The sequence below is a fragment of the Hipposideros armiger genome, unplaced genomic scaffold (assembly GCF_001890085.2).
Source record: "Hipposideros armiger isolate ML-2016 unplaced genomic scaffold, ASM189008v1 scaffold_33, whole genome shotgun sequence".
Taxonomy (NCBI): domain Eukaryota; kingdom Metazoa; phylum Chordata; class Mammalia; order Chiroptera; family Hipposideridae; genus Hipposideros; species Hipposideros armiger.
In genome coordinates this window covers 916,587-937,074 of record NW_017731383.1, presented here as the reverse complement: position 1 = coordinate 937,074, position 20,488 = coordinate 916,587, and the positions used below count along the sequence as shown (strand labels likewise).

Here is a 20,488-nt window from a genome sequence, read left to right as displayed (position 1 = left end):
CACCCCCCACCCCTGCCGCCCCAGGCCAAAGCTCTCAGGCTCCAGATCTGATTACAGCCCCAGGAGAGAACAGGTGGGGGGAGGTGGGCCCATCAGGGACCCCCCACCTTCCTGGGCACCACACAGCCAGACCCTAGCTGTGCAGCACCCCAGGGGTCCCCGGGGGGCGGGGGGCTCAGACCTTCCGCGACTTCAGCCTTTCTTTTCCTGACTTGGTGAGGACTGGTCTTTCTTGGTGACTCAACCTGAGTGCTGGGGAAAATGTGCAGACTCTAGGAGAAGCAATGAGCCCCAGGCACTGTGGTGCCTCCTGGCTCCTCTCCAGGGACTTCCAGAAACTCAAATCAACCCCATTTATCAGAAGGAGGTGTTGAGCAGACTAAGACCCAGATGGCAGACCACACAGGAAGGCAAATGTGGATCCGTCGGGGGGCGCTACACTAGTCAGGGGGGAAGACAGATTGCGTAGTCAATGGGTCTGGGGAACTCAGCTACCCGGATGGAAAACAGCTAAGGCGACCCCTACCTCACCCCGTTACAAAGTCCATCCTTGATGGGTTGAGGCTGAAATGTGCACAGCCAACTGTCTCACCGTCTCGGGGCAGGGGGAGCTCTTAAACGCAAAAGGCACAAACCATGAAGGCCAAGGTTGACGACTCCAACTAGGGCAAAACCAGAAAGCTGTGTGACAAAGCCCGTCGTCAGGGAAGCAGTAAGGCAGCCACACACATGCCCAGCGGAGGAGCGCATCCACATCAGCACGGAAGGAAGAACAGCCCACCGGGAGGGGCGCCGGCAGTGAGAGGAACCAGTCCGTCCTGACAACCACAACCACGGTGCCTGGTGGCAGGCCCACAGGTCGTAATCCAGGAAATGCAAACTAAATCCTCAGCGAGAGGCCCTTCCAGAACCACCATGGGCAAAAATTAGAGTGAGCCGGGATGGACTGTGGGTGCGGATCCCACCGGCGGGAGCGCAATCATGTGGCAGACTGCTAGCAGTGTCTCCTGTGGGCACAGGCACCTCCTCAGAACAGGGCAAAGCCACTCCTACCTGCCACCTAAAGAACCCAGACACGTGTGTCTTGGAGAAAGGGCGGGAGCCTGCTCACAGCGGCGGGGGCTGACATAAACAGACAGTGCATGAGCCGCACTTACATGGATCAATGCAGACAAAGCTTAGAAGGTTAACTCAGCGAAAACGCCCAGCGTTGAATGTCAGGGACAGCAAGATACCATTGATAGGAAGTTCAAAGCTGAGTTCCCTGGGCGGTTTGCATATAAGCACATGTAAATATATGAAAACACGGCAGGATCGAGACACCTTTAGCAAAGATTACACAAAATGTGTCAAAATGTTGTCATCTGTCCCATCTGGGTGGGCGCACGGCTGTTTATCATGTCACCGGCTGCCTCTCGGCCCGCATGAGAAAGTTCCTGCTGGTTCAGAGACGCTCCCAGCTCAGCCCGGGGCCATCTCTGCTCCACAGCCTCAGTGTCTCTGCTCAAAGCAGTGCCTCCCTCCCTCGCCCGGCCCACCCTGCTGTGCTGAAGCCCCGGGCCCTGCACACAGTGAGGAGGGGCTTTCCCACTTGGATGAGCCATGACCACCCCCGCTTTAGAACACTGATGTGTCCACATCAGACCTGGTCTTACATCACACACGGTTTCTTCTCCACGTGCCTCTGGCTGCCCTGCAGAGACCGGCCCCTGTGGTGCAGGAGCTTTCTCCAGACCCCACCGACCCTGAGGACCCCAAGCCCCTCACCAAGGTCTGGGGAGAGACACAGGCCCTGAGGGTGCTCAAGGTGAGATGTGTCCCTCAGAACAAGTCAGATGAGAGTGGTGGGCGCAGGGACAGTGACCAGGCAGGCCCTCGAGCCACCGCCCCACCTGGGCTTACCTGACAGAGAGGAGGAAACCGGGAGGGGAGCCAGGAAGCGGGGTTTGCAGTGGGGAGGGGCCTCGGGTACCTGTCCACGGGCAGCTGGGGCGAGCCGGAGATGGGGACCCACCTGGCCAGGGAAGCCTGCGTGCGGTTGGTGACCACAGCCTGCAGGGTGGACGTGCCCCCATTTCACAGAGGAGAACGCTGAGGCTCTCCTGAGCCACACTCGGGCGGGAGGAGCAGGCTGGGGTTCAGACTTGAGTGCTCTGTCCTCCCGGCCACCACCCACCGCCTCGCGGCTCCGGTGGTGATGCTGCCTTTCCCTGCCAGCACCGCTCCAGCCCCAGCCTCTCCCCAGATGTTCAGAGTCCCTGGACCTGCTCAAACGAACGTGTCCAAACGGAAGCCATGTTCTCTCTGCCTCAGCACTGGCACCAGCTCTCCCAGCAGCTCAGGCCAAACCCTGGTTGCTCCTCTCCACCCCCCACAACCCAGAAGCAAATCCAATAGGCTCCCCGTCAAAACAGTCGAGCGCCCCCCTCCTCCAGCGAGTGAACACCGCCCTGGGCCTCTCCAGGTCACTTTTCCGCACCTGCCACTCTCTGTGAGAAGCGGCCTCCATCTTTCAGTCCCTCCCCAGCTGAGACTTTCGGTGGCCTGTGAGGCAGTCGTCCTGCTTCCTTTCTCTACCTCACTCCCCTCAGTTCCTCAGCTCCAGTGGCCACACGGCCACACTGCTGACCCCACCCCCAGGGCCTTTGCACCTGCTGTTTCTTCTGCCTGGAACGCTCTTCCTCCGGATCTGTGTGGGGCCCTCAAGACGCCTGTTCTGCCCATCCCAGCGACCTCATTATTGGTTTATCTTAGTACCTGTCGATTGTCTGTCTCTCCCAGTAGGTACACAATGCCTGGCACGTGGCACAGAAGCGCGAGTGTTAGGTAGAGGAGTGAACAGACTCCCATCTGCAATTCTGATGGCAGCTGCCACCTTCCCACGTGCCTCACTCCACGGCAGTCACAGGACAGGACTCGTGGCCCAGACCCGTCAGGAGGTGAAGGTTTGGCTCACCCCACCCCACGGGCCTCCTTTAACTGAATCACCTCTGTAAAGGCATGTCTCCTTCTGAGGTGGAGAGGACTCGGGCTTTGACACAAGTTCGAGGGGGACACGGCTCAGCCCACAGCAGTGGGCCACCGTGCTTGGCTCAGGGGGAGCATCTGGCTAATCACTGTCCTTCCCCAGGACTTTTCCAAGTGGAGTTGGAGGAAGAAAAGCAGGTCCCGTCTGGTGGCAGATGGCACGGCATCTAGGGCTCTGGGCCGTGTCCCCCAGGTGGGAGAGGAGACGGCGTGCTGAGCAACACGAGGGACATGACAGCAGCCCGGCAGCATCTGAGCCTTCCCCCTCGATGTGCGAAACCCAGAATCCAGCCTACGGTAAATCCATTTCCTGCCTCAGCAAATTCAAGTCAGGTCTTGTTATCTGCAAATGATAAAGAGCCCTGATGGACGCAGATGGGACAAGCTGTAGTGGGAGGACTGGTGGCCTCTTTGTCACAAATGGGCCCAGGTCTCGAGTCTGCTTTAGGGTCTAGGTAAGGCCCACCTCCAGGGTTTCTCCGGCCATAAAATGAAGTAGACCAGATGGCCCCCAGGGCCAAGTCGGGTGGAAATGTGACATTTGAAACCATCTCCCAGCAGACCTCCAATCAGTCTGGCCCATCGCCCCCAGGAGAAAGGACACTCATGTCCAGATCCACACTGACCAGTCAAAAGACAGAGACCCTGGGCAAGGCTGGCTGTGCCACGAATCCAGTGCCAATTTAACCCAGCCCCCTGCCTGGGAAAGCCCCTTCCAGCTTGTCAAAGCCCCGCAGCCGCCCGCACAGCCTCTGCGGCGTGGACAGTTGGCAGAGCTGCTCGAGGGGCTCTAAGACGCTCTAATTGGATTCCTGACGATTTGGAGACTAACGATATGCTCAGCTCATCTTTAATTGGTGTGGTGCTGCTGGAGATGGCGCGGGCGAGAGCCAGGGGGCCGGCACTGACACGGAGCCTTCATCAGTGTTCCTCGGCAGCACTCTGCCATGGCGGCCGCCCCTTCCACCCTCCCCGAGCCATCGGCCCAGGGACCCTGCTGCACCCCACCTCCCTGCTGCTGCCCTGGGGTCTGTCCCCACATAGATCCATCTCCCTGGTCAAATCCTCGGGTGCTGGGGGGTACCTCGTCACCAGCATCCGCCCCGCCGGCTCAGCCTCAGCCATTTGAAGGCAGCTCATTAGGTGTGCGGGCAAGCCCACCAGAGCACCAGAGCCTGCCTCTGCCCGCGCCCCCTGCTCAAAGCTCCTGTCCTGCCTCTTTCACACGGGGACGAATGGCTCGCTGGCAGGCAACATTCAGTACGTGGTCTGGCCGTGGAAAGACAAAGGAGTGTGGAGGGGTCTGGGTCCTGCCATCCACCTCCTTTGGGGGTGTCCAAGCTTGCCATGCACGCACAGTCACTCTGGGTGACCCACCAGGGCAGCCTGAGCCCAGTGACAGCCCGGCTCGAGGGGCCCACGAGGAAGCCCAGGGCTGCATCTTTGGGATCAGCTGCTCCAGCAAAGGACTGCAAGGCATGCTGGGAGCACAGGGAAGGCACCCAGCAGACTGCCGCGGGGACCCCCTGAGCCTGCCTGGGACCCTGCTCTGAACCCAACTGGTCTTACTGGGCCTGATGCCCACCTCACTCCAAGCCCCTCTTTTCTCCCAGGGAACCATTCATTATCTCTGCCTCTGCCTCCAACCAGACAGGGCCATGAGTGGACACAGGGTCCCCAGCCCAGGCGCGGACGCCAGCTGCCTACCTTCTCCATCTGGAAGCTCCCTTGTCGCTGGCTCCATGACATCGCTGACCTGGCCAGCAGATGCTAGGACTCCTCAGGACCCTCCTCCAGGCCTCTCACCTGTCGCTCCCTCCCCTCCCACAGGAGGCCGCCCACAACCCCCAGGGGACATCCCCAAGTGGCTCCCTGCCCTTGGCGTCCGCACATCCTACAGGCACCTCAAACTCCACATGCCTGAAACGGAACCCACCGCCTTTCCCTGAAAGCCTGCTCCTCTTCCTCCGCCTGCCCGCCTTAGGGAATGGCACCACCATCCCATCAGCTGATCCAGCCAGAACCCTGGAGGTCGGTTCTAGAGCCCATGCTCTTTCGACACCTGCCAATCCTGCCAATCTGACCTAACTGTGTCCGGGAGCCACTCACTGCCCTCCCCCCACCACCCTCACAGTGGGCTGGGCGTCAGTGTGTCTGGGGCTCCAGCCCTGCCCAGCACCATGTGGTCCAGTTGGGGCTGTCAGGGGGGAGGCTCTGCCCCTCCCCAGCGAGTGACCAAGCTGGCCAGCTGAGTAACAATTCTCCTGGCCATGGTGACTGGTTCAGGGTGGCACGTGGCTCCACCTCTCCCAAGGTTTCTCTTCGAGAGATAATGGCTGCTCATGCTTTTCAGGACAAGACACTGGGAGGGCGTCAGGTCAGCACTCCTGGTGGCCACTGTCCCCAGCTACATGCAGGGAAATCATCCTTAGGAAGACAGGGACTCGGAGGAGAGAACACGACCTTAACTGTGCCCCGGTCACACCTGAAGCCCTGGGTCTCCCGGGTGGGACGCCGTGGACGGCCCTCTTCTCTTCTCCTATCACAGCGGGGCTCCCCTCACAAGTCCTGAGGGGTCTTCCGCAAGCGCCTCGCGACTGATCTCCTGACTCAGGAACGAACCCTCCAACCCAGTCTCTGAGGCCTTCCTAGAGCACAGGTCTGATCCTCTTGTCCTGCCTGTCATCCCCAAGGCCCCAGCGTCCACAGAGACAACCCGTGTCCCCACCTCTCCAGCCGCATGGGTCCCCACTGTCCCTTTCATGCCAGAGGCCCAGGTGGGAAGGAGTGACTTCCAATTCACCAAGGACACCTGACCTTTGAACTTGCTGTTTCATCGGCTTAGAGCCTTTCTGCCACATTCCATGCCCGCGGCTTGGCCAACTCCTGCGGTTCCTCTTGAGGACCAGGGCAGGTCACAAGGACCTTGCATGCACCCCTGAAGCCCCTGGGTTTGCCCCATCAAGGACTCACCACAGGGCAGCATAACTACCTGTCAGTGTAACCTCTTCCCTTCCGCAGCACCGCCCGGGGGTGGGAGGGCTCCCCTCTGCCCCTCAGACCGCATACAGCAGGTGCTCAGCACAGCTGTTGAACAGTCGAGCGATCCTGGGCTCCAGAACCGGGCAGCTCTGGGCCCAAGCCACTTCCTGGCGGTGTGACCTTGGGCAAGTTGCTGACCTGTGAGCCTGGCTACTCATCTGTAAATTAGTGCCCACACCTGACTTACAGAATCTTTGCACTTACTAGGAAATGCCAGGTAGGCACCCAGCACACAGCAAGTGCGGGAAGCCCTGTGCCTGGCACACAGTAGGTGCTCAGTAAAGGTAAAGACGCCCTGGGTCGTGCCATCGGCTCCCAAAGGAGGCCACGCACCCGTCCCTCTAGCACCCGTCCCTCTAGCCCCACAGAGCAGAGCCGGCAGGATGACTCAGCCAGCTGGTGAGTGCTCTGCGCCCCGGGCAGACCTGGAGGGCCTGGTGATGATTAACGTTAAGGAGCAACTTCTGGACGGAGCTTCCTCCTGCCCTCCGTGGCTCCATTCTTCTAAATTCCCTCCTTTCCTGTTTCTGCTTCTCTTTTGTTAGATTGCTCTGGCTTTGCCCTTGTAAAATCTCATTTTATTCTTCTAATTTACTCAGACAAAGTCGGATAGTTTTAATCTCATCTAAATCATTAGCCATTCTGTCAGTTTAAAGGTACCTGCAAATGTTGGCCCATGGATTTACCAGCCTGTCCTCCAGGTACGAAATCCACACGCTTCCTAGAGGCAGCCCCCAGCCAGGGTCCGAGAGAGCCCTCCCACGCAGGGCAGAGGGAGAGGGGAGAGGGGGGATGAGGCGAAGGAGGGGAAGAAGAAGAGGCCACTGTGGGGGCTGGCGGGTGCCTCAAAGGTGACTGCTAGACCCGGGACCAGAGGTGTCTGTGTCTGAAACCCAGCTATGAAGAGAAACAAAGGGGTGAGTGGCCGTGGACAGTGTGATGCAGGGCGCTCCCACCAGTGTCCTGGGGTCCTGCCTGTCCCGGCCCAGCAGGCTTCTTGGGGGAGGCAGGGCTTCAAGTGCTTAACAGAAATTTGCTACTTCTTAATAGCTACCACTTACGGAGCATTTCGTATGTGCCAAGCGCTATTTTAACTGTTCTCCAGAAAACAGCCAACATGCTTGACCAGCCTACGAGGTCGGCACTGTTCTGTTTAGCAGCTCTGTGGAGGTGTAGCTCACGCCACACAATTCGCCCCATAGGAGAGTACAGTTGAGTGGCTTTAGTAAGTCACAGAGTGTGCGGCCCCCTCCCGATGTCAGAACACGTCCACGCCCAGGAGAAACCCTGCCCTCCTCAGCCCTCGCCCCTGCTAAGCACGCACCCACTTCCTGTCTGTGGATTTGCCTCACGGACATTCCTCATACGCGGAATCACACAACACACGGGCTTTGTGTCTGGCTCTTTCACTGAGAAAAATGTTTTCAGGACTCATTCGTGCTGAAGCACGTATCGAAACCCCACTCCTTTTCTCTGCCGAGTAATACTCCATCGTCTGGCCGCGCCACATTTCGGTATCGATTCAGCGCTGGCGGCCAGCTGGGCTGCTGTGAACGTGGGTGTGCGGACTTCGTGTGAACATGTCTTTCCATGTCTCGTGGGTAGACACCCAGGGTGGGACTGCTGGGCCACATGGTGGCTCCGCGTTTAACCATCTGAACTGCAGGCTGTTTTAAATGAGTGTATTGGAAGATAAACGAAAGGACCTGAAGAGAGGTGCTTCAGCACACGGGCCACATCCGTGGGTCCAAGGAGCCTGGGCTTTTTCCTCTCTCATTTCTGTGTCCTCGGGCACTGGGGGCGCCTTTCATGAATGAATGAATGGGGTGGACAAGGGACCTGGGAGAAGAGGAACTAGACTCACAGTCATGACGTGGGGCTGAGGCTTGGGCTGGGACCCTGAGACCACCGGGCCCGGGTGGGTCCTGGAGGAGGCCTGAGGGGCAGCTCTCGGCCCCCGCCAGCAGCTCGGCATCATTGCCTCTCGTCCACATCAGGGCCTCTGCTTTGCTCTGGGAATCGGAGCTCAGAGATCCAGCCTTCACCGCTGTCATACTTTCCCAAACGCTCTCTTTAACAACATCTCCCCAAAACTGTCATTTCGTTCCACACTGTCCGAGATGGCTGTGACAGCCTGTTAAACAAAGTAATGAGAGGAATAAAACGCACTCAGACGCGAGGCCTCCTGGCCCTCAGCGGCGCACAACTCCTGAGGCGGTAGTTCAGCGGGAGGGAGCCTGGAAGGCTTTCGTGGGGGGATCGCAGTGCCAGGCGGTGGGAAAGGCAGAGCCAGGAGCCTGCGACCCGTGCGGCACTTCCATCTCTAAGGGTGAGTGGCTCCCTCCAGCTCCCCAGGCAGCACTGTCTGCATTCGGAGGCTCAGGTTTGAGCCTCTGCTCCCAGGTGGTCACCTGCAGCCCAAGGCCCATGAGGCTTGCTAAGTCCGCACCAAGGCCCACCTGTCGGCTCCTCTACTGGCCCGGCCTGGCTGGCTCCCAGCACCCGCTGTGGGTGGCCTCGCAGCTTCTCCGACAGGCACGCTGCTCCTCAGACAGGCATGCCTGAATCCCTCTTCCAGAGCCTTCCCATCAACAGGGGTGGGTCTTCTGTGTCCTTTCCTTTAACCTGGACAGGCCTCTGTGATCGCCTGGATGGACAGAACAGCAAAGGGGCGCTGTGTCAGTCAGCGGGGGCAGCTTGATGAAGCACCACAGGGGCAGCCTGGACGGCACACATTCCCTTCTCACGGTCCCGGAGGCTGGACGTCTGGTGTGGGCAGGGCTGGTCCATCCACAGGCTTCCCTTCTCCCTGCGTCTCCACGTGGTCACCTGTGTGTGTGTCTGTGTCACAGTCTCCTCTTCTGACAAGGACAACAGTCGGATTGGAGCAGGGTCCACCCCAACGGCCTCATTTTAGCTTGGGCACCTCTGTAAAGACCGGGTCTCCAAATAGTCACACGCTGAGGTCCTAGGGGTTAGGGCTTCAGCATACACATGGCGGGGGGAGACATAGTTTAGCCCATAACAGGTGCTATCTGACCTCTAAAGGCTGGAGTCAAAAAGGTGATGCATTTGCTGCGGGAGCCCAGGGGTCAGGCTGTGAGAGAGCCCAGGGAGGGCCCCGGGGTAAATGTGACAGCTGGGCCACCGTGGGCGGATGGGTTGGCCCTAAAACCAACAAACCCCATTGGAGTCGGTCCCATTGCTGGACTAGGCTCACCCCCCTGCAGGCCGCCTCTCCCGTCCTGACTCCCAGCAGTGAGTGGCACAGGACTGGCACCCAGGGGCTTCTCGGTGGACGTGGAGCAGGCGGGCGGGCGGTACGGCAGCTGTCCTGTGGAGGTGCGATGTCCAGAAGTAGGAGAGCGAGGGGAATCTCGGTGGGTCAGTCAGGAAAGGGATGCTGTGTTTGGTCCGAGTGCCTCCCTTAGGAGACCACAACACCCCAGGGCCTGGACATCAGTGGAGGGACACCTGGGCATGGAGTCGGAGGTGGTCGGCAGCAGAGGGAGATGAGCTGGCCACCTTCAGGTGCTGGGAGCGCTGGTCTGAGGAGCGAGGGACGCTTTTGTGTCTCCAGAGGGCAGGACACACCAACACAAGCAGATTCCGTCTGACTGACAGGCTTCTCACAGCCACGCCTGACCATATGAGACCTGGCTGCTCTGAGAGGCAGTGAGCGCTCCGTCGTTGGTGGTATTAAAACAGAAATAGGGCAGCTATGGGTCAGGGACATGCACAAGGTGAACAGTTGGGCCTCGTGCTCCCTCGGGTCCTTTCTTTCTGATTGCTGCTGTCCCGGCGGGCTCCAGGGAGAGAGCCTGCATTTCTTTAGGTCTAAAAATGAATCCTTGCTTCTCATCTTCTCTGTCATGTTGAGTCCTACAGTAACAGCTGTTAAGAAATCACATTTGTACCTTCTCAGGAGCTCTCTTGAACTTGGAGTGCAAATTAACTTCATGTGATCTGAAATATAAAAGGTCGCTTCTCGCACCAGTTAAAGCTGGGTGATGCTTGCCAAGCTCGTGAGCATATCAGGCTCTGCGGGCAGTCAGCGGGGAGGGCAGGCGTCCCCAGGCCGCTGGACTCGCTCCACACCGTCCTCTCTCAAGGCCACCGGCCCCCGGTCACAGCGTCCTCCCAAGCTGTGGCCTCCTCATCCCCGATAGCCGCATCTGCTGATCAGCCAGCCTCCGGGGGACTCATGTCCTCTCTGTGGGGCACAGGGGGCTTCTGATTGCACCGAACGCCCACTGCCCCCCACCTGCCTGGCTGCTCCCCACAGGCCCTTCACCCAGTCGAGTTGGCAGAGGGCAGGGCAGAGGGGCCTTCAGTCTCCCATGCTGCCCCACGCCCAGGCCCTGCCCTCCCCACATTTTCACACGTCCCCATATCCAGATGATGTTTCTAGAGCCCCTCGGACCCGACCCCCACTGTGAAAGGGGCGGGGGCGCTGGCTTCTCCCCTCCCCTGCGTCCCCGCTAGGACATAACTGGCCGGACCCCTGAAAGCTAAATGAGAGCTAACGGAATTGAGAGGCTCTTTCCTCCAGGCCTGGTTGTCCCCAGCTTTTCCCTTCCTATGAGCCCCCCAGAGCCGGCTCCGCAGCCCAGGCAGACCACTCACATGTCTGTTCTGGACAATGTCCTCCCTCCTTCCCACCCTGGGGTCTCCAGGCTCAGGGCTCAGCCCTGGAGACGGTAGACTTCAAGGCGACATGAGAACGTGACGGTTTTGACAGTTGGGATATTACGTCGTTCAACGTGAGTGGGGTGAGCTGACGCTCGGTGTGGCTGAACACCGCAGTGAGGGGTCCAGTGTCCAAGCTCAGAGGTCTGGGAGCCTCCGCGGGCTTCCAGCTTCTCATCCACAAACAGATCACGTGAGCCGACCTCTGAGGCCTTATAAACGAGACAGTGTCAAGAGTGTAGCTCCATACCTGGTACCCACTGAGCGACCACTACAGGCCGTGAGGGAGGGGGGGCCCAGGGTGGGGAACAGGCAGCCTTTAGAGGGTCTGGAGAGACGAGGGGGTGGGGGATGACCAGCGCACCCGTCTGGAACCACGCCCCAGCCACGTATCCATCTGGGGAACCCCAGACTCCCGACTGCAGGCCCCCATCCCCTCCTGGGCAGGAGGGCCCAGGTGCTGGGAGAGGGGCAGGGGAGGAGGGTCCGGCAGGAGTAGCTGTCACCCTGATGAAGCCACCTCGCCGCCATAATGAAGACCTCATGTACCTCCAGTGACACTTAGCGAATCCTGGCACAAATAAATAACCCAAGTCCAATTGAATTAACCTTCTGCTGATCGGCCCAGCTAAACAAATTATCCCGCAGGCCCAACGAGATTACAAGGCCCAGCGGGATGGGCTCACTGGGCGGAGCGTTCGTTGGGTTTAACGAGTTTACGCAAATGTTCCTTCCCTGGTTTTAGGCCACTCAGCTCCCGGTGCAGCCTTTGAGGCCACAGCCCTGTGGGCTGCAGAGGAAACCAGACACATGTCAACGGAGAAGGTGGGTATGGGCGTGGCAGGGGCAGGAGACACCCTTTCAGGAGCAGGAAAGAAGGCGCAGGAGGCCTTTACACGCAGGCCGGTGCCAACAATGGAGCCGAGTCTGATTTCCAAGGAGACATGCAGGTGTGGGGTGGCAGACACCATGCTCTCCCTGAGACCCCCACACCCAGCTGCATTTAGACCCGGCCACCCGGGAGGGACCTGCTTTGTAAGGACCTGTCTGTGCCGGGCCCCATGCAGGGGCTGGAGTCTCCCCACTCGGTTGGAAGGTGGAGCAGCCCCGGGCTCCCCTCCCCCACAGCGGTGCAGGCTGGGTATTTCCACGCCTGTACCTGCCCTCCGCTCCCCCATGAGGCCGGCCTCTTCCCAGCTGCCACCACACGTCCACCACCACTGCACGTTTTAGGATGAGAAGCACGGGGCTCTCTGCCACCTCAGAGCAGGAACGGCTGTGGCTGCAGGTGTGTTTCTGGCTCTCTGAGCAGAGAGGCAGGAGCCGGGAGGACCCGCGGCAGAGCACAGCAGAGGACATGCCCCATGAGAGCGGCGGCCGCAACGTGGCGGCAAGGCGGCCAGGTACATCCAAAGGAACCTGGAAACGGGGTCTCCAAGATACTCACACCCACGCCCGCAGCTGCGCTGCGCACAGCCAGGAGGCGGGAGCAGCCCGGGGTTTCCAGTACAGCCTTGACCGTCTAGTCCAGCTTCCATTTCCTGCCCCTGACTGGACTGCTCACGCTGGGCTCTGATCTACAATCCTACGGCCTGGGTGTGCCTGGCACTCTCCCTGGAGGACGCAGCCCTCTGTGACTTCGCGCCACCCTTGCTGTGCCTAGCACAGAGTCTGGCCCTCAGCAGGTATCTAACATAAATCACAGATGTCAACACCTTTGCAGGACAAAGAGCTTTGTCATTAGGTGACTGTTTGAATGGGGGAGGGAGACACCCACAGGAGAGAGACAGAGGGAAGAGAGACTGTGGGAGAGAATTGGCTGCTGGCCTCCTGGATAGACCAGCAGCAGCCCTGGCCAAGGGCCAGGTAGGAAGAAGGCCTGAGGGAAGGGGAGCGCGCCTCCCCAGAGGGAGTGAGGCAGACAGGACGCCTGGGTTCCTCCGCCCACAACGGGCCTAGCCCACGTCCTGCTCCCACCCACGGAGAGGGTTCTGTGGCCTCTGCTGCCCCCCAGAGGAGCTCGCTAGGAGAGCCAGTGCTCCCTGCCCAGCTCTCCCTGGGGCTGGGGGCGCCCTGCAGCCTCTGGCGTAGCCCCGATGATTTCCCTGCAGAGACCCAACTCAGATCCCCGCCCGGGTTCACCCGGGGGCTGTGGGTGCTCCAACATGGTGCAGGGTCCCGACCCCCTGTCCACAAGGCCACAGGCTTCCTGCTTCGCCCTTTTCTTTCTTTCTGATCATAAAGGACTCTAGCTACACAAAATACAAACAGTACACAGATGTGTAAAAATTAAACTGAAAGCCCCACTTCATGCTACACCCCCACCGCCCCCAAAATGGCCTCTGGGACACAGAGTCACGCCCGGCTTTTTCTCCAGGCAGTGGGTCCTGTGTTCCAGGGTTCAGCTTACAGGTCTGTCTCCTTCTTCACAGCTGTTTTCCTGGGGGAGTTTTGCTCCTTCCTTTCAGCCCTCTCTGAAGCTCCTGCCTGCTCCATCTGTTGGAGGTGGGTTATTCCTGTTCTCTCCTGACTCTGCCCTGACCTGCAGCGATCTGCTGCTCGCCATCTCATCTCTGCGGGGGGTGGGGGGGGCCTCAGACCGGCTCCTAGCAGAAAATGTTCACTGAGTGAAAGACCAAGCTAACGTTTCTCTCCTGACGACAGACACCCACGTGAAGCCATCCTATGCCCGAACGGAGAGTAGATGGGCTCATACAGCTGAGAGACGAGGGACTCACACAACTGCTCTCTCCATGGACGGTGGATGATTGATGAATGGATGGATGGATGGATGGATGATGGATGGATGATGGATGGATGGATGGATGGTGGATGGATGGATGGATGGTGGATGGATGGATGGATGATGGATGGATGGTGGATGGATGGTGGATGGATGGTGGATGGATGGATGGATGGTGGGTGGATGGTGGATGGATGGATGGATGGTGGATGGATGAATGATGGATAGATGGATGGATGGACAGATAGATGGTGGATGGATGGATGGATGGATGATGGATGGATGGTGGATGGATGGATGAATGATGGATAGATGGACGGATGGACAGATAGATGGTGGATGGTGGATGGATGGATGATGGATGGATGGATGGATGGTGGATGGATTGATGGATAGATGGATGGATGGATGGTTGGTGGATGAATGATGGATAGATGGATGGGTAGTGGATGGACGGATGGATGGTGGACGGACGGATGGATGGTGATGGCTGGTGAAGGATGAGTGGTGGAGGGGGGGTGACTTCAGCACTTTCAGAGGAAGCCCCCAGCAGTGCAATGAGGCAGCGGACAGCAGACCTGCGCCCTGAGGTGTTGAGGGGGGTCCCTGGGCAGGGCATGGCAGCACCTGCAGTGGAAGGAGCTGACTCCACACTGCGGACGTGGGTGAAGGAGTTGACACCCCCTTTGTGTACTGGGATGTTGTAGGTGTGAACGCTGCTCCCCCAGGCTGCTCACCACACCTGTAATTCCTTGCCTGTGTCTGCCTCCCCCTGGGCTGTAGGACTGGGCCCTCCGGACGCCGAGCACCCACAGGGGGCCCGGCACGGCATTCAGCAGTGACTGAACGGGGGAGCTTCCTCCTGTGGCCTTTCCCGTTCCCAAACAAGTGCCTAGTCCCTGCCCACCCTTTCCCGAGGCCCCCACAGAGGAGAGAGGGGACAGGCACGCATTTTCTTGGTGGCAGGAAATAAAAAATGGGTTTGAGGAGTCCTCTGTGTGTTCAGGGCTTGTGGGCGCAGGCAGAAAGCCAAGAATTCGCAGCCATGTACAAGGGATGACCGTGCTGCTGGGTTTGGGGTGACGGAGGGGCTCGGATGGCCGTTTTTGTTTCCATCTGTTACTATCATTTATTCTGATGCTCATATTGTCCTATATTTAGCCACCAGGAGCCTCTTCACTGAGCTATTGTTTTAACTTGTAATTGTGGTAAAATACATAGAAAATTGACCATCTTAATAACCATTTTTACATGTGCAGTTCTGTGGCATTAGGTACATTCACACTGTGGTGCAGCCGAACCCACCGCCGTCTCCAGAACTTTCCATCTTCCCAAACTGACACTCTGTCCCCATGAAACACGCACTCCCTATCTCCCCTCCCCAGCCCCGGGCCCCACCTTCTACTTCCTGTCTCTATGAGTCTCTAGGTCCTCACAGATGTGGGGTCACACAGTGTGTGTCCTCCTGTGACTGGCTGATTTCACTCAGCATGACGACTTTCCTTCCTTTTTAAGGCTGAAGCTATTGTACGGGCCCCAGTGTGTCATCCATCCTCCAACGCCTCCACCTGTTGGCTGCTGTCAACTGTGAGCGTGGGTGTGCGAGCACCTCTTCAGGTCTCTGCTTTCATTGCTTTAGGGTATAGACCCAGACGTGGAATTGCTGGGTCATATCATACTTCTATGTTTAATTTTTTTAATTTTGTGTAAATTTAAAGCCACTATACTATTTCACACAGCAGATGCACCATTTTACATCCCCACCAGGAGCACAAGGGCTTCAGTTTCTCCACATCCTCACAACACGAGGCAATCCATCCTGCTGGGTGCGCAGGGCCTTGATTTAAAGCGGGAGCTTGCCTGGGTTGGAGGTGGAGTTTTCTATCAGTTCCATCTGTTGTTTGTTTAAATTTTTAATTCCCTTTTATTTACATACCCCAAAATTCACTCATGATATACAGTTCCAGGAGTGTAGACAAATGCAGACATCCATGCACCACCACCCCAATCATGATACGGAAGTGCCATCACCCCAAAAAGTCCCCTCGCGCCCGTCTGCAGTCAGACCCGCCACTCACCTGGTTGCTGTTCCTGCACCATGAATGGACTCGAGCAGCAGTAGCCTCTCATGCTGGGCGTCTTCCACTGAGATCCAGCCGTGCGCATTACCAGTAGCTTAGAGAAGTGCCCCCTGCACGAGGCTCCGAGGGGCGGCATCCTTTCACCTGGGAAAAAAATAGGGGTTCTGTCCCGTGTGGGGCCACTGCAGAGAAGGCCACTACAAACACTCATGTCCAGCTTTCTGTAAAAAACAACTTTCATTTTTCCTGGGGCAATACCTAGGAGTGGGGCTGCTGGGTGTTACCTTCCTAAGAAACGGGTAAACTGCTTTTCAAAGTGCCTGCCCACTTGCATTCCCACCAGCCACGCAGGACGCTCCCGCTGCGCCCAACTCTGGCCAACACTCGGTGTTGCCGGGTCTGGTTTAGTTTAGTTGTGTTTTCTTTGGAACATTCTCATAGAAGTTAACAGTATCTCACTCCGGTTTTCAGCTTGACCGTGACGTACACAACTGTAGATGTTCGGATTTGGGAAAGCCTCTGAAACTCTGAGTCCAGCCCCCAAATGTGACACCCCTGTCCCGAGTCCTTGTCCCAGCTGACCACCTGGCTGCAATCCCTCCAAAGGGAGGGCACCCCTCCACAGCCCACCCCCATCCCAGTGCCGGAGCTGGGTGAGTGGATTGGAGGCAACTGCAGGCCATTCTATAGATGCGCGAGGGGTTGTCCACAGCTGTCACCAGGTGGTACCTGAGGCCCAGGACAGCGTCTGCTTTCTCCCAGCCCATCCTCCCCACACTGAGCCACTTGCTTGGCGCAATGCAGTTCAACAGACGTTGGTGTGGCCCCATGACGTGTGGCCTCGGCACTGTCGTCTCCTTGTAAGAGGGCACAGGGTGAGTACAGTAGGCCTCCGTGTGGATCAGCAGCTTTGTCGCTGGCTCCACACAGGGCAACGCAACGGCTTCCTCCTCAGGAAATAATTTATTAAGATATTGAAAGGCTGGCTTTCGGAAATTGTGCGTGGGTTAAGGTTTCATTTATTAAAGAACTAAACGAATAACGGGAGACGTGAGTGCTGGGTAGTGTTTAATATCTCTGATGAGAGCAGCGAGCCTCGCACTGGGACAAGATTGTCATGTTCGGGTTTGACTCAGTTCGGCAGAAAGCAGAGTGACACACCAAAGTCTCGATTCTGGGCCACGATGGCATTGGGTCCAAAATGGGATTTTCTTTGTGTTTACTGTGTGATGTTAAGTGAAAATACTCCCATTGACATAAACCTCCAAACCATCCCCCGGCCACACAGCCCTTGCCGGCCGGGCTGAGTCCACACCCAACAGGGAACACCACCGGCATCTGAAGGAAAAAGATGTTTTCACTTCTGACCCTGTGCTGCAGGCATCTCAGAAGCAATCTTGAAATGCTCCCTGGGAAGAGGGTTTGTTCCCTTTCCGGATGAACTGCTCTTACAAACTAGACTCGGCTTTAACGGTATTCGTTAATTTCCCTTGGGAAAAATTTGAATTTCACATAAACCCAGAGTTTTGTTTTTGTAATAAAATATATGTGATTTTCAATTGGTTGCCTTTAATTTTTTTTCTCCAAAAACCTTGGCAGCAAATGTTTTTCTTATATCCTGCCCCCTCCCTCAACTTAGATATTCCTCGTTTGGAAAAAATCGTTCGCCATCTTTTCCCAGATAACTGGGTGCTACTAAGGTAATTCCTGTGTTATAGAGCACCCTAATGGGAACTGTTTCTATTTTTGTGTTGCTGTTCATTCAAGGGTCTTTGTGACCACCATATTGGGGTCACTGTGCCACACAAGCAACTCTCCAGTCAGGCGGCCATGGCACCAGGTTCCGTCACACCCAGCTGGGAGCCAAGAAAAGGGCAGTGGTGAGACTGGGGTGAAAACCAGGGTCCACAGGGCACGAAGTCTCTGTCCTTAGTGGCCAGGTTTCCATGGGAAAGACATTCAGCCATGAGGTCAGCCACGGTCACCTGCGCCTCCGCAGCTTCTCATGCCTGCTTACAAATTTACATCCTAATACGGCACGATCGGCTTCTGTGCCGTCACAGCCTTTCTCCAGACAAGGTTGTGGCATCATGTCCCCACGGCCTGAATTGTGTGTCGGAGGCTGCTTCGATATTTACCAGGCCAGCCAAGGGCAACTGGGGACCATGCAGACTGGCTAACACTGCCACTCCTGGTCCTTCTGCTCCCTGCAGAAGCCTGGCGTGCAGAGAGGTTGGAGCCACTGATCCCATGAGGGCCACTTATGTGGTATCGCCACTGGGTTCCAACGACCCAGGGAAGGAAGGAAACTCTTCAATACCCTGAATGTGTCAGGCCCTAAACTCGGCCCTTCTGCAAACGGGACGTCATTTAACCCTCCCAATTATTCAGCAAACAAGAATCGGTTCCTCCAAAAGGAATGGCACAGGCTACAACATAGATGAACTTCGTGATGCTGAGTGAGAGACGCCAGACACGACGGCCACACACCGTGCGTCCACTTACAGGAAACACCCAGGGCGGCACGTCCAGAGACAGGAAGTAGATGGGCGGCTCCCAGGGCTGGGGAGGGGAGAGTGAGGAGTTCCACGTATACTTTGTAACTTCTATTTATGATTTCTTCTTCGGCATACGGTATTTAGAAGTATGCTTTAACTCCCAACGCACGGGAAGTTGCTTTCACATTAACGTAGTTTTTAAATACCGATTGTCTAGGGCTGGGCATGTGACCCAGAACTGGCCAATAAATGGATTCCATCTCCTTGCCATAGTGACTAGTTCAGGGTCAGGTTCATGAACCAGGCTGGTCTCTGGAGATTCAATCCTGGGACTTTTATTGGGGAAACTGGGAAAGAAAAGTGACTGAGGTGTAGAGGCTGGTGCTCTTACCTCAACACAGAGACAGCCCTGTGAGGATGGAGCCAACATGACGGCCGCGGAGTGAGGAGCTGGGGAGAAGCTGTGTGAGCCCACCTACCGTCCTTCTGCGCATGAGATGGTTTCTCAGGGCGTCTGCCAGCTATGCTTGAAAAAACCCTAGTGGATACACCTTCCCTCACTCTGTAACCCAAATATAATACGATATCTGTACCTAAGGCCTATGTCTCAGGCCTGTATCACAAATGTCACCTCCCACTATCTGCTACCAGCTCCTCTCGTAGCCTGACAAGAGGAGTGAGTGTGACAATCACTTATAAACAGTTCCACCTACTACCACGTTTCACAGAAACCAGAGGGAGGGTTGTGTCTGCAAGACCGTGGCTCAGGCGGGGCCTACAGAGACCATCCTGTGAGGCCGGAGCACTCAGGCCACAGGCCAAGGGCAGCAGGCGGCTCCTGGAGCACGAGTCCGTCCGAGTCCCCGTGCTTGATGTGCACCCAGCTGTCCCCCGGCCGGCACACTTTACTAAAGGACGGGGGAACAGCTGGTCAGAAATAAATGTGACAGCTACGCTCATAAAGTCCCTGTGACCCGCTGCACGTGGGCCACCTCAGCCATCAGGCAGGCACAACTGTCATCCCCAATGAAGCTGGGAGACCAAGGCTGGCTGAGCAAGTTGCCCAAAAGTGAAAAGTGACATCCAAAGAGGTTGACTGTGAAGGCAGAATTCTGACCTGTTCCAAGACTGCTCTCCGCTCCCCACCGGAGGTCCCTACTGCCAAAGTTTCCGTTACCAGAGTGCCTGCAGTCATGAGGCTGCACAGGAAAATAGAAATTATCGTAACACAGTTGCACTAATGAACAGACTGTTTATACACAGGGCTCCACTCAAACCACCATCTGGTAGCCCCAGAATCGCACACGTGCACACCCGACGTTGGAAGGCCTGGAAGTCACACTGTGAAGCCGTGGAAGTCCAGAGCAAATCAACTGCAAAGTCAAACTGTCAACCTCAAGAAAGGTGCAAGTTTCAGGCTGCCCATAATGTCAGACTCAGGGAGGTTCAGATGCAGCCCAAAGCCACGTGGGGGGGCCTTGCGGTGCCCGACAGGCCGGAAACTGAGAACACAGAAACCGACAAGGCTGCTGACAGGACAGCTCTTCAACAAGGAGCAATGTGAATATCTGAATATCCGTTAATCGGATGGCTCTTGGGAAGGTTGGTGGTGCCCTTGTACGTTTCAGCAAAACCAGTCCTGTCCATGGGGGTTGGGGACTCACACAGAGACGCAGGATGTGTTGAACTATCACGGTTTGTTGGAAAATTATGACCCTGCCAAATCAACACTTGATGAATTCTTTGTTGGTTCTACAAGTTAGCAGATAATTGCATTCATAACCTAAAATTCCTTGAATATAAGGCAAATTCAAGATATTTCCCCCTTCTTTTATTTTTCAAGATGAAGTCTCAAATTCTCTTGGCCCACTATTGACACCGTTACCGCCTGATTCCCATTTTAAAGGAATCCGCTTAGGGATCCTTCCAGCCCAATGGCCGCCTTGCGCTGGAGAATGGCCTACGGCAGGCAGCGAGCTGCTCTGCGGTTCTCAGGGTGTGCGTTCTGCCCACACACCCAGGAGGTCCCCAGGAAGCCCGTCCCTAGACGGCCACCGCTCAGCCTAGGACAACCTTCCTGCTTCTCGCTTCCTTCATGCTCAGTCTTTCTGTATCAGAGATCTAGACCAAAAAACAGCCAAATGACAAGCACTTACGTATTTGCTTAAGTGTCATCAAAACATTGCCCACTTTGTTCTTCAGCATCTCTTTTATAAAGGTGACAGGTCATTTCAGAGTTGGTTTTGGGGGGCATCCGATTCCTTGTGACTACTTACCTACGGAGAGAGAACACACAATAGGTGAATAAGAGTGAATGAACCTTTTGAAGGTGTCACATGGCAAAGCAATACATCGGCAATTTGCTTTTTGGATGTGCGGGGCTGGATGTGTTTAAATTTAGAACCAAC

The 20,488-nt window shown here is 56.7% G+C and overlaps 1 protein-coding gene across 4 annotated transcripts in view; it reads right to left on the bottom strand.

The window, feature by feature from the left end:
* The window catches only part of ELFN1 (extracellular leucine rich repeat and fibronectin type III domain containing 1), a 105,295-nt gene that overhangs the window by 74,071 nt on the left and 10,736 nt on the right, over positions 1-20,488 (bottom strand). For 3 of the 4 annotated variants that reach the window (XR_002123417.1, XM_019637591.1, XM_019637595.1), the window contains exons 2-3: positions 20,237-20,356; positions 15,580-15,726 (exon numbers count right to left, since the gene is read on the bottom strand). The gene's annotated coding sequence lies outside the window, so the exon portion shown is untranslated. The remainder of the gene's footprint in view (positions 1-15,579; positions 15,727-20,236; positions 20,357-20,488) is intronic. The other variant, XM_019637592.1, reaches the window with a different exon arrangement.